This window comes from Meles meles, chromosome 14 (assembly GCF_922984935.1).
Source record: "Meles meles chromosome 14, mMelMel3.1 paternal haplotype, whole genome shotgun sequence".
Taxonomy (NCBI): Eukaryota; Metazoa; Chordata; class Mammalia; order Carnivora; family Mustelidae; genus Meles; species Meles meles.
The window spans coordinates 47417845-47428978 of NC_060079.1; positions in this window are offsets into that span (position 1 = coordinate 47417845).

The following is an 11134-nucleotide window of genomic DNA, read 5'->3' on the forward strand; positions in this document are numbered from 1 at the left end:
TTAATTTCTCTTTGTTGTCTGATTGCTGAGACTGGGACTTCCAGTAATATGTTGAATAGCAGTGGTGATAATGGACATCCCTGCCGTGTTCCTGACCTTAGCGGAAAAGCTTTCAGTTTTTCTCCCTTGAGAATGGTATTTGCAGTGGGTTTTTCATAGATGGCTTTGATAATATTGAGGTATGTGCCCTCTATCCCTACACTTTGAAGAGTTTTGATCAGGAAGGGATGCTGTACTTTGTCAAATGCTTTTTCAGCATCTATTGAGAGTATCATATGGTTCTTGTTCTTTCTTTTATTAATGTATTCTATCACATTGATTGATTTGCAGATGCTGAACCAACCTTGCAGCCCTGGAATAAATCCCACTTGGTTGTGGTGAATAATCCTTTTAATGTACTGTTGAATCCTATTGGCTAGTATTTTGGTGAGAATTTTTGCGTCTGTGTTCATCAAGGATATTGGTCTGTAGTTCTCTTTTTTGGTGGGATCCTTGTCTGGTTTCGGGATCAAGGTGATGCTGGCCTCATAAAATGAGTTTGGAAGTTTTCCTTCCATTTCTATTTTTAGGAACAGTTTCAGGAGAATAGGAATGAGTTCTTCTTTAAATGTTTGGTAGAATTCCCCTGGGAAGCCGTCTGGCCCTGGGCTTATGTTTGTTTGGAGATTTTTGATGACTGTTTCAATCTCCTTACTGGTTATGGGTCTGTTCAGGTTTTCTGTGTCTTCCTGGTTCAGTTGTGGTAGTTTATATGTCTCTAGGAATGCATCCATTTCTTCCAGATTGTCAAAGTTGTTGGTGTAGAGTTGCTCATAATATGTTCTTATAATTGTTATATCTCTTTGTTGTTGATTGTGATCTCTCCTCTTTCATTCATGATTTTATTTATTTGGGTCCTTTCTCTTTTCTTTTTGATAAGTCTGGCCAGGGGTTTATTATCAATCTTATTAACTCTTTCGAAGAACCAGCTCCTAGTTTCCTTGATTTGTTCTATTGTTTTTTGGTTTCTTTTCCATTGATTTCTGCTCTGATCTTTATGATTTCTCTTCTGATTTCTCCTGCTGGGTTTAGGCTTTCATTGTTGTTCTTTCTCCAGCTCCTTTAGGTATAGGGTTAGGTTGTGTACTTGAGACCAAGTTTCTTGTTTCTTGAGATAGGCTTGTATCATTATATATTTTCCTCTCAGGACTGCCTTTTCTGTGTCCCACAGATTTTGAACTGTGTTTTCATTATCATTTGTTTCCATGATTTTTTTTTCAATTCTTCATTAATTCCTGGTTGACCCATTCATTCTTTAGAAGGATGCTGTTTAGTCTCCATGTATTTCGGTTCTTTCCAGCTTTCCTCTTGTGATTGAGTTCTAGCTTCAGAGCATTGTGGTCTGAAAATATACAGGAAATGATCCCAATCTTTCGATACCACTTGAGGCCAGATTTATGACCCAGAATGGGATCTATTTTGGAGAATGTTCCATGTGCACTAGAGAAGAATGTGTATTCTGTTGCTTTGGGATGAAATGTTCTGAATATATCTGTGATGTCCATCTGGTCCAGTGTGTCATTTAAGGCCTTTATTTCCTTGTTGATATTTTGCTTGGCTGATCTGTCCATTTCAGTGAGGGGAGTGTTAAAGTCCCCTATTATTATTATATTATTGTCGATGTGTTTCTTTGATTCTGTTATTAATTGGTTTATACAGTTGGCTGCTCCCACGTTAGGGGCATAGATATTTAAAATTGTTAGATCTTCTTGTTGGACAGACCCTTTGAGTAGGATATAGTGTCCTTCCTCATCTCTTATTATAGTCTTTGGCTTAAAATCTAATTGATCTGATACAAGAATTGCCCCCCAGCTTTCTTATGATATCTATTAGCATGGTAAATTGTTTCCACTCCCTCACTTTAAATTTGGAGGTGTCTTTGGGTCTAAAATGAATTTCTTGTAGGCAACATATTGATGGGTTTTGTTTTTTTTATCCATTCTGATACCCTAGCCCATTAACATTCAGGGTAATTATTGAGAGATATGAATTTAGTGCCACTGTATTGCTTGAAAGGTGACTGTTACTGTATATTGCCTCTGTTCCTTTCTGATCTACTACTTTTAGGCTCTCTCTTTGCTTAGAGGACCCCTTTTAATATTTCCTGTACAGCTGGTTTGGTGTTTGCAAATTCTTTCAGTTTTTGTTTGTCCTGAAAGCTTTTTATCTCTCCTTCTATTTTCAGTGATAGCCTAGCTGCATATAGTATTCTTGGCTGCATGTTTTCCTCGTTTAGTGCTCTGAATATATCATGCCAGCTCTTTCTGGCCTGCCAGGTCTCTGTGGATAAGTCTGCTGCCAATCTAATATTTTTACCATTGTATGTTACAGACTTCTTTTCCCAGGCTGCTTTCAGGATTTTCTCTTTGTCGCTAAGACTTGTAAATTTTACTATTAGATGATGGGTGTGGACCTATTCTTGTTGATTTTGAGGGGAGTTCTCTGTACCTCCTGGATTTTGATGCTTGTTCCCTTTGCCATATTAGGGAAATTCTTTACAATAATTCCATCCAATATACCTTCTTCTCCCCTCTCTCTTTCTTCTTTCTCTGGAATCCCAAATATTCTAATGTTGTTTCCTCTCATGGTATCACTTATCTCTTGAATTCTCCCCTTGTGGTCCAGTAGCTCTTTGTCTCTCTTTTGCTTAGCTTCTTTATTCTCTGCCATTTGGTCTTCTAGATCACTAATTCTTTCTTCTGCCTCTTTTATCCTAGCAGTGAGAGCCTCCATTTTTTGTTGCATCTCATTAATAACTTTTTCGATTTCAACTTGGTTAGATTTTAGTTCTTTTATTTCTCCAGAAAGGGCTTTTATTTCTCCAGAAAGATTTTCTCTAATATCTTCCATGCCTTTTTCAAACCCAGCTAGAACGTTGAGAATTGTCATTCTGAACTCTAGATCTGACATATTACCAATGTCTGTATTGATTAGATCCCTAGCTTTCGGTACTGCTTCTTGTTTTTTTTTTTTTTTTTTTTTTTTTTTTTTTGTGGTGAGTTTTTCGGCCTTCTCATTTTGTCCAGATAAGAATATATGAAGGAGCAAATAAAATACTACAAGGGTGGCAAAGACCCCAGGAAAATGTGCTTTAACCAAATCAGAAGAGACCCCAAATAGTTGGGGGTAAAGGGGGTAAAAAGTTCAAATAAAAATTTAAAAAAGGAAACAAATAAAGAAATAATATAAAAAAGAAAAAAAATATATATATATATGTTAGAGTGGTGACTAGAACAGGGCCACCCACTTAAGTTTGGGAGTATTTTGGTCTCTTAGAAGAAACTACCTCCTGAAATTTTAAAGAATGAAAAACATATATAAATGTAAACACAATGAAGGGATGGAATATGACTACAAAGATGAAAAAAAATTTTTTTAATTTTAAAAAATTAAAAAAACAAAACAAATAAAGAAAAAATGTAAGAAAGAAAAGAATATATATGTATTAGTCTGGTGACTAGAACAGGGTCACCCACTTAATTTTCAGAGTATTTTGGTCTCTTAGAAGAAACTACCTTCCAAAATTTTAAAGAATGAAAAACATATAATGGTAAACACAATGAAGGGATGGAATATGAATACAAAGATGAAAAAAAATTTTTTTTTAATTTGTAGAAAAGGAGTTGATAAGATAAGTTGGTTGGGAGAATAAAGAAAAAGAAAGTGGAGAGAATTTGCTCAGGTTGGAGACTAGAACAAGCCTGGTGCTCGATTTAGGGTGTATTTTGATCTATTAGAAGTTGTACACCAAATTTTTAGAAGAAAAAAACCTTATGTGTATACAAAAAATAAAGTTAGATACAATGAAGGATAAAATATGACTATAATAATGAAGGTTCAAAAAAGATTTTTTTTTGTGAAAAGTATTTTTAAGATAAACTAGTTAAAAATGTTAAAAGAAGAAAGGGTAAATGTTAAAAAAATTAGCAGAAGAAAAATTAAAAAAAAAATTAATTAACTTTGCTAGGCTAAAGAGTCATGGGGAGAAAGCCTTGAATTCCATGCTTTGCTTTCTCCTCCTCTGGAATTCCACTGTTGTCCTTGGTAAGTGAACTTGGTCTTGGCTGGATTTCCTGTTGATCATCTTGGGGAGGGACCTGTTGTAGTGATTCTCAAATATCTTTGCCCAAGGTGGAATTGCACTGCCCTTACCAGGGGCCAGGCTAAGTAACCCATTCGAGTTCGCTTTCAGGAGCTTTTTTTCCCTGAACATTTTCCATAGAGTTCTGGAGGATGGAAATGAAAATGGCAGCCTCCCAGTCTCCTGCCCAGCAGAGGCGAGAACTCTGGGCCCCATTCCTCAGTGCACCCTTAGAGAAAAGCGCTCAATCACTCCTGTCTCCCTGGCCTCCGGCTGCGCTCTGAACTCACCCAACCTGTGACTAAGCATCTCTATCTCTGACACACAGCTCTGCCTGGAGTCTCCAAACCCTGCAGATCCTTGAGCTCTTCCAGGGGGGTTCTCTCCGGATCTTATGGGGACCCCACTTACAGAGCAGTGGCCTGTGCCACAGATTACAGTTCAAGGTAACCCTGAGTTGAGAGCTCACTCCTCAGCTCTGTCCTTGTAGCCAGCTTTCCTGCTCTAATACCTGCAAGCTCTGCAACACTCAGACACCCCTGATCCTTCTGTGACCCTGCAGAACCTGAGACCATGCTATCCCCACATGAGCTTAACCCAGGTTTAGCCTCTGGAGCGAAGTCCTTCAGTGGAGCAGACTTTTAGAAGTCCTGATTTTGTGCTCCCTTGCTCTGTTGCTTGCTGGAGCTGGCCTCTCTCCCTGCAGTCTATCGTCCCATCGTTTTTGGATTCACTTCTCAGCTGGTCCTACCTTTCAGAAAGTGGTAAATTTTCTGTTTCTAGAATTCTTGCTCTTCTTCTCTTCGATCTCCTGTTGGATTTGTAGGTGTTTGGAATGGTTTGGTAAGCTATCTAGCTGATCTCCTAATTCCTGATCTCATCTCAGCCTGCTACTTCTCTGCCATCTTGACTCCTCCCCCCATCCTTAATTCTTTACTACCCAGTGTCAAAATAGGAGTTTATAATAAGTGAATCAGTTAGTGAATGTGCATAGTGACCCAAAGAGTAGAAACCTGTTAAGGGAAATGTTTGGAATGGAGATTTAGCCAATTGTCTGTGAAGGTGAATTAGAAGTTTTTAACCATAACTTCAAAACTGGGTCATGATAGTACTTTTGAAATATATTACAATTGACACCTTGATGTCTTGACATAATAAGTCACTTTTGAGCTTGATTATTTGGGGTATTTGATTGGCCTGAATAGTAGAGTACCTTCCCAGAGAGTAGGGCATGAGTTGCCCTAAACAGTATAGAAACATTTTATGACAGTAAAAAGAAACCAAACAGAAGCATGGAATCCGTGAAAGCTAGTTAGTAACCAGAGTCCTCTGGTATTAATCAGGAGAAAAAATTCAGTAATGATATAGGCCTTTAGTAATATTTTAGTTGAAATAATGAATATGCTAAAGGTGTATGTTGTTTCTTATTTTTTAGAACAATAATTTAAAGTTTATTTATTTTACTAATAGTGCATATTTGCTTATTTGTTTTTATTCACTATGTCTTTATATTTTATTTAAATTATTGGGTCAATTTACATTTAGTGTAATTATTACTAAATTCTTCCTTTAATATACTATACTATAATTTGATTTCTATTCAAACTAATTGTTGAAAGATTTTGAAATGTTTCTAGAGGAATGAACTTTATATATAATCAACATATTATTTCTATTAATAGAGATAAACAATTTTGAGTTCACAATACAAGAAAAAATTGGAGGACAATCCAGCCAAACACAAAAATACAATCCAGAAACATAACATTGAGGAATTCGACGGAAACTGGAGATGCTAAAATAACCTGATTCAGAGTATAGATGCTTAATGTAACTAAAGACATATGAAATGGTGACAAAATATTTTGAGAAGTCAAGAGTTTTTCAGAAATGATATGTGGAGTTTTTAAAACAATCAAATTGAAAAAAAAGAAAAGATAATTGGCATTAGAAATTTAATTAATGATTTAATTAAGATCAAACAGAAATTGAGAAGTGTGGGGTGCCTGAGTGGCTCAGTGGGTTAAGCCTCTACCTTTGGCTCAGGTCATGATCTCAGGGTCCTGGGATCAAGCCCAGCATCATTGGGCTTTCTTCTCAGCAGGGAGCCTGCTTCCCCCCCTCTTTCTGCCTGCTTGTGATCTCTGTCTGTCAAATAAATAAGTAAAATCTTAAAAAAAAAAAAAAAGAAAAGAAAAAGAAATCAAGAAGTGGTGCATGGCCATCAAAAGAAATGAAATCTTGCCATTTGCAACAACATGGATGGAACTAGAGGGTATTATGCTTAGCGAAATAAGTCAATTGGAGAAAGACAACTATCATATGATCTCCCTGATATGAGGAAGTGGAGATGCAACATAGGGGGTTTGGGGGGTAGGAAAAGAATAAATGAAACAAGATGGGATCGGGAGGGAGACAAACCATAAAAGACTCTTAATGTCACAAAACAGTCTGAGGGTGGCTGGGAGGAGGGGGGTAAGGAGAGGGTGGTGGGGTTATGGACATTGGGGAGGGTATATGCTATATTGAGTGCTGTGAAGTGTGTAAACCTGGTGATTCACAGACCTGTACCCCTAGGGCTAACAATACATTATGTGTTTATAAAAAAATAATATATATATAAAAGAAGTGGTGCATGTAAATTTTTTGTCTTCCTTTTTCTCTAATTTTGAGTTGATATAGTTTCCTTATTTTTAAAAATATTACTCTAAATATTACAATAAGCATTACTAACTAAAGTCTAATATAAATCAGTACCTGTACTACTTCATGTATAATGCAAGAACTTTAAAACACAGTAAATCCATTTATTTCCCATCCCATCCCATCCCATCCCATCCCATCCCATGTTTTTATTATGTTGTTTTATATTTTTCCTCATTCCCTTCTCCTACCTTGAAGACATTGTATCATTGTATATAATTCTGTATCTCAGTTTATTCATCCTCTCTTTGGGAGTATTTAAATATATATATGATTTTATTTATTCACATGACACAGAGAGAGATAGTGAGTAGTGGGAGACAGACCACAAGCAGGGGAAGTGGCAAGCAGGCAGAGGGAGAGGGAGAAGCAAGCTCAACACCATGCAAGGATCCTGATGTGGGGCTTGATCCCAGGCCTCTAGGATTACGACCCAACCGCTGAGCCACCCAGACCCCCCTGGAAGTGACTAATTTTATGCTAAAGTCATCTCTTAGATCTTTAGGTTCATCTTTTATATTTCTTTAAATTTTTTTCATTCATTTAACTCATATGTATTCAGGGATTTCTTCTTCTTCTTTTTTTTTAATGGTTTAAGTGTTTTTTTTTTTTTTCAAATTTTTATTTAAATTCCAGTTAGTTAATATACAATATAGTATTGGTTTTAGGAATAGAATTTGTGATTCATCACTTACATACAACACCCATTGCTCATCATAATACATACCTTTTTTTTTTATATAATGTTCCAAAATTCATTGTTTGCATATTACACCTGGTGCTCCATGTAATACATGCCCTCCTTAATACCCATCACTGGGCCAACTTGTCCTCCCCTTCTATAATCCTCAGTTTGTTTCTGGGAGTCCACAGTCTCTCATGTTTTGCCTCCCCCTCTGATTTCCCCCAACTCACTTCTCCTCTCCATCGCTCAATATCTTCCATATTATTCCTTATGCTCCATAAGTAAGTGAAACCATATGATAAGTGACTTTCTCATCTTTTATAATTTTTGATCCAAGAATTTATTTCCCTATTTCTTCTCCTCCTCCTCCTTCTCCTTCTTTCTATTATTATTTATAAATCTCTGCTGAAATTCTCAGCTTTTAATATAATTTCTGGAACTCACAGATCACAGTTATTTTATTCTATTTTTTTTTAATTTTAGAGGCCTTTCTAATATCTCAGATAACTGTATCCGCAGTGGATCTTATTCTATTTTTTCTTCTTAATTTTTGCATTTTATGCATTTGATTTTATCTCCTGATATATTGAATACTGAATGCTATGTATTAAAAGTTGTGAAGATATTTAAAAACTTAACTATGGTATTTTCTTCTCTAATCGAATATGAGATTGTAGTCTTTTGACACTGGGTTTTAATTTTCAGAGGATTTTTCTAATTCTAGATTCTCTTATGTTTTATTTCAGTGATTATAATAGAAAGACTGAATGTTTGTAATTCCCCTGTGTCTTGGTCAACACATACCTCTAATTTTTATAGCCCCACCCCTGTGAGATTGCAAAAAGCTTATCATGACTGCTCAACTTCTTGACTAATAATTTAATTAGGAATTTTAATCCAATCAGATGATCTATATGGCCGGGAGGTGGGGGGGTTCATCTTTCTAAGACCCAGTCTATTTTGAGATAGAATTCAGTCCTGGAGAGTAGTCTTTCAAGGATTCAAGTTGAAACTATTGGGTATTTCACAGAACACTTTCATGTTTGTGAATCTTGAACCCTACTTTTTGTCTCCCTATTCCTTTATAAGTGTGATAAACTTTACTGAATTCTGTTCATTATAGAATTTAAAATTTTAGACACTACTCCAGAGAAGTTCAAAGAACTTCATTTCTGAAAACTTTAAAACTATACTTTTATATAGTTTTATAAGTTTTATAAGTATGATACACCTTCTTTGTTTGACCAACCCATTGAAAGTTGAAATAGTTGTTTTAAACAACCCATTCTTTATACTGCAAACAAACTTCTCCCCATCTGCTTACATTTGAATTAATATGATGCTATTCTTTGCCTCCTGCGTACATAGACTTGGTATTTCAAAGACAGTAAATTTTATTTCCCTTTCCACACACACAGATATATTTTTAATCTTTCCTTGCTTTTTTAAATAACCTTGTGATATCTGTCAAAGTCATCTGTTCCTGTTTATTCTCTGACTACATATATTTAAGGCCAATTTCACTTGCTGTGATATTTAAATAAGATCCTTAACCTGGTTTCCTGGGGACATACTTTTTCCCTTTCTAGCCCATTTTATAATACTTTTTATTCTTTGAGGACTACTCCTATAATGAGGCCACTTGTCAAAATTTCTGGGTTTCTTTGTAAATAGTAATGTACATATTTCTTAGACGATCATTGAGTGCAAATTCTTCGGGATAGTTACTGTTTAAAAATGTAAAACTAATAAATACTTTCAATTGATGTATGAAACTCAGATAATTTAGTATTTTATTGGACTGTCTTTGTAAAAATGTCTTCATATCCAACCATGATTGCTCTTCCAGAACCTTAAAACACCAACTCTCATTTTTTCTTTCAAACCAATACATGCATCTATAGCATTTTTCTTCATATATTTTCTAGAATCCCTTTCTCTCTTATTTTATAGTTATTTATTTATGTACTTTATGTCTTTAGCTAATATATATATTCTTCAAAGAGCAACCTTCATATTTGAATAATGCTTGTTTGTTCACAACAGTCAATATAGCACCTTAAATTTTGCTGGCACACAAAAACAATTGTTTAATGAATTTATTGAATTACAACAAACTTGGCAGCTTAAAATTATACTACTTACCTGGGCACCTGGGTGGCTCAGTGGGTTAAAGCCTCTGCCTTTGGCTCAGGTCATGATCCCAGGGTCCTGGGATCCAGCCCCACATCGGGCTCTCTGGTCCGTGGGGAGCCTGCTTCCTCCTCTCTCTCTGCCTGCCTCTCTGCCTAGTTGTGATTTCTCGCTGTCAAATAAATAAAATATTTTTTAAAAAATTATACTACTTACTTCTACTTACTACTTAATAATTCAATAGGTCAGAAATCATTGAAAGCTCCACGGAGTCTCTGTTTAGATTTTACAAGGCTTAAGTCAGGGTGTTGGCTAGGTGGGAATCATATATGGAATCTATGGGGAAAGAATGTTTCCAAGGCCATTCCGATGGCTACCAGAATTCACTTCCATGATGTTTTAAGACAGAGGTTTCTGTTTTCTTATTTGATGTTATCCATGGGCTACTCTCAGCTTCTAGAAGATATCCAAATTTTTTGTCATATATGCTGCCAATCCCCATGCCACCATCTTCAAGCCAACCACAGTATGCCAAATTCTTCTCATGCTTTGATTCTCTGTCACTTCCCTTTTCCCATAACCATGGAAAACTCTCTTCTTCTACTGGGTTCACCTTATTGGCTCAGGTCCAAGGAGACAATCTTTTTATCTTAATTTCAGTTAATTTGAGAACTTAGTTACATCTGTAGAATCCTTTTACCATAGTACAAATATTAATATTTGAATAAATAATGAGGGAATTGACATCTTGACAGATATAGCTTTAGAATTATGCCTACCTCAATAAATAAAAAATATCTTCACCATTATGAAGCACAGTCAAAATTTTCAATCCTTGACTATAAAGGATCTTCTGCACTGAATTTTAGGAAAATTTTAAGCAGCATGATTGCAGTTCTTTATTTAGAATTTTTATAATATATGTTCAATATTCAAAATCTTTGTTTTATTAGAGTTTTATCTTACACTATGAATTCCAGTATTTTTTTATTTAGCAAGAGTTTTTTGTTTTTTTTTAATATTTTATTTATTTGATAGAGAGAAATCACAACTAGGCAGAGAGGCAGGCAGAGAGAGAGGAGGAAGCAGGCTCCCTGCCGAGCAGAGAGCCCGATGCGGGGCTCGATCCCAGGACCCTGAGATCATGACCCGAGCCGAAGGCAGAGGCTTTAACCCACTGAGCCACCCAGGCGCCCCCTTAGCAAGAGTTTTTAAAGCCTTTTATTTGACTTATGAATATTAATAATTAATTGAAAAGAATAAATTTCTATCTTCCTGGAAAATACATTTGTGGGAAATTACAGAATTCTCATTCCCAGTTGTAGGATGTGTCTGCTTGCTTGCTTGCTTTTCTTTTTTTTTTTTTTTTTTTTGATATATTTGGTTTCTTTAATGAGGTGTTAGAAGTGATATATGATTATAAGTAAAATAATCATAGAATTTTACAAAGTGCTGCCAGATACAAGATTCTTTGAACAAAGCTTAAGAGAACG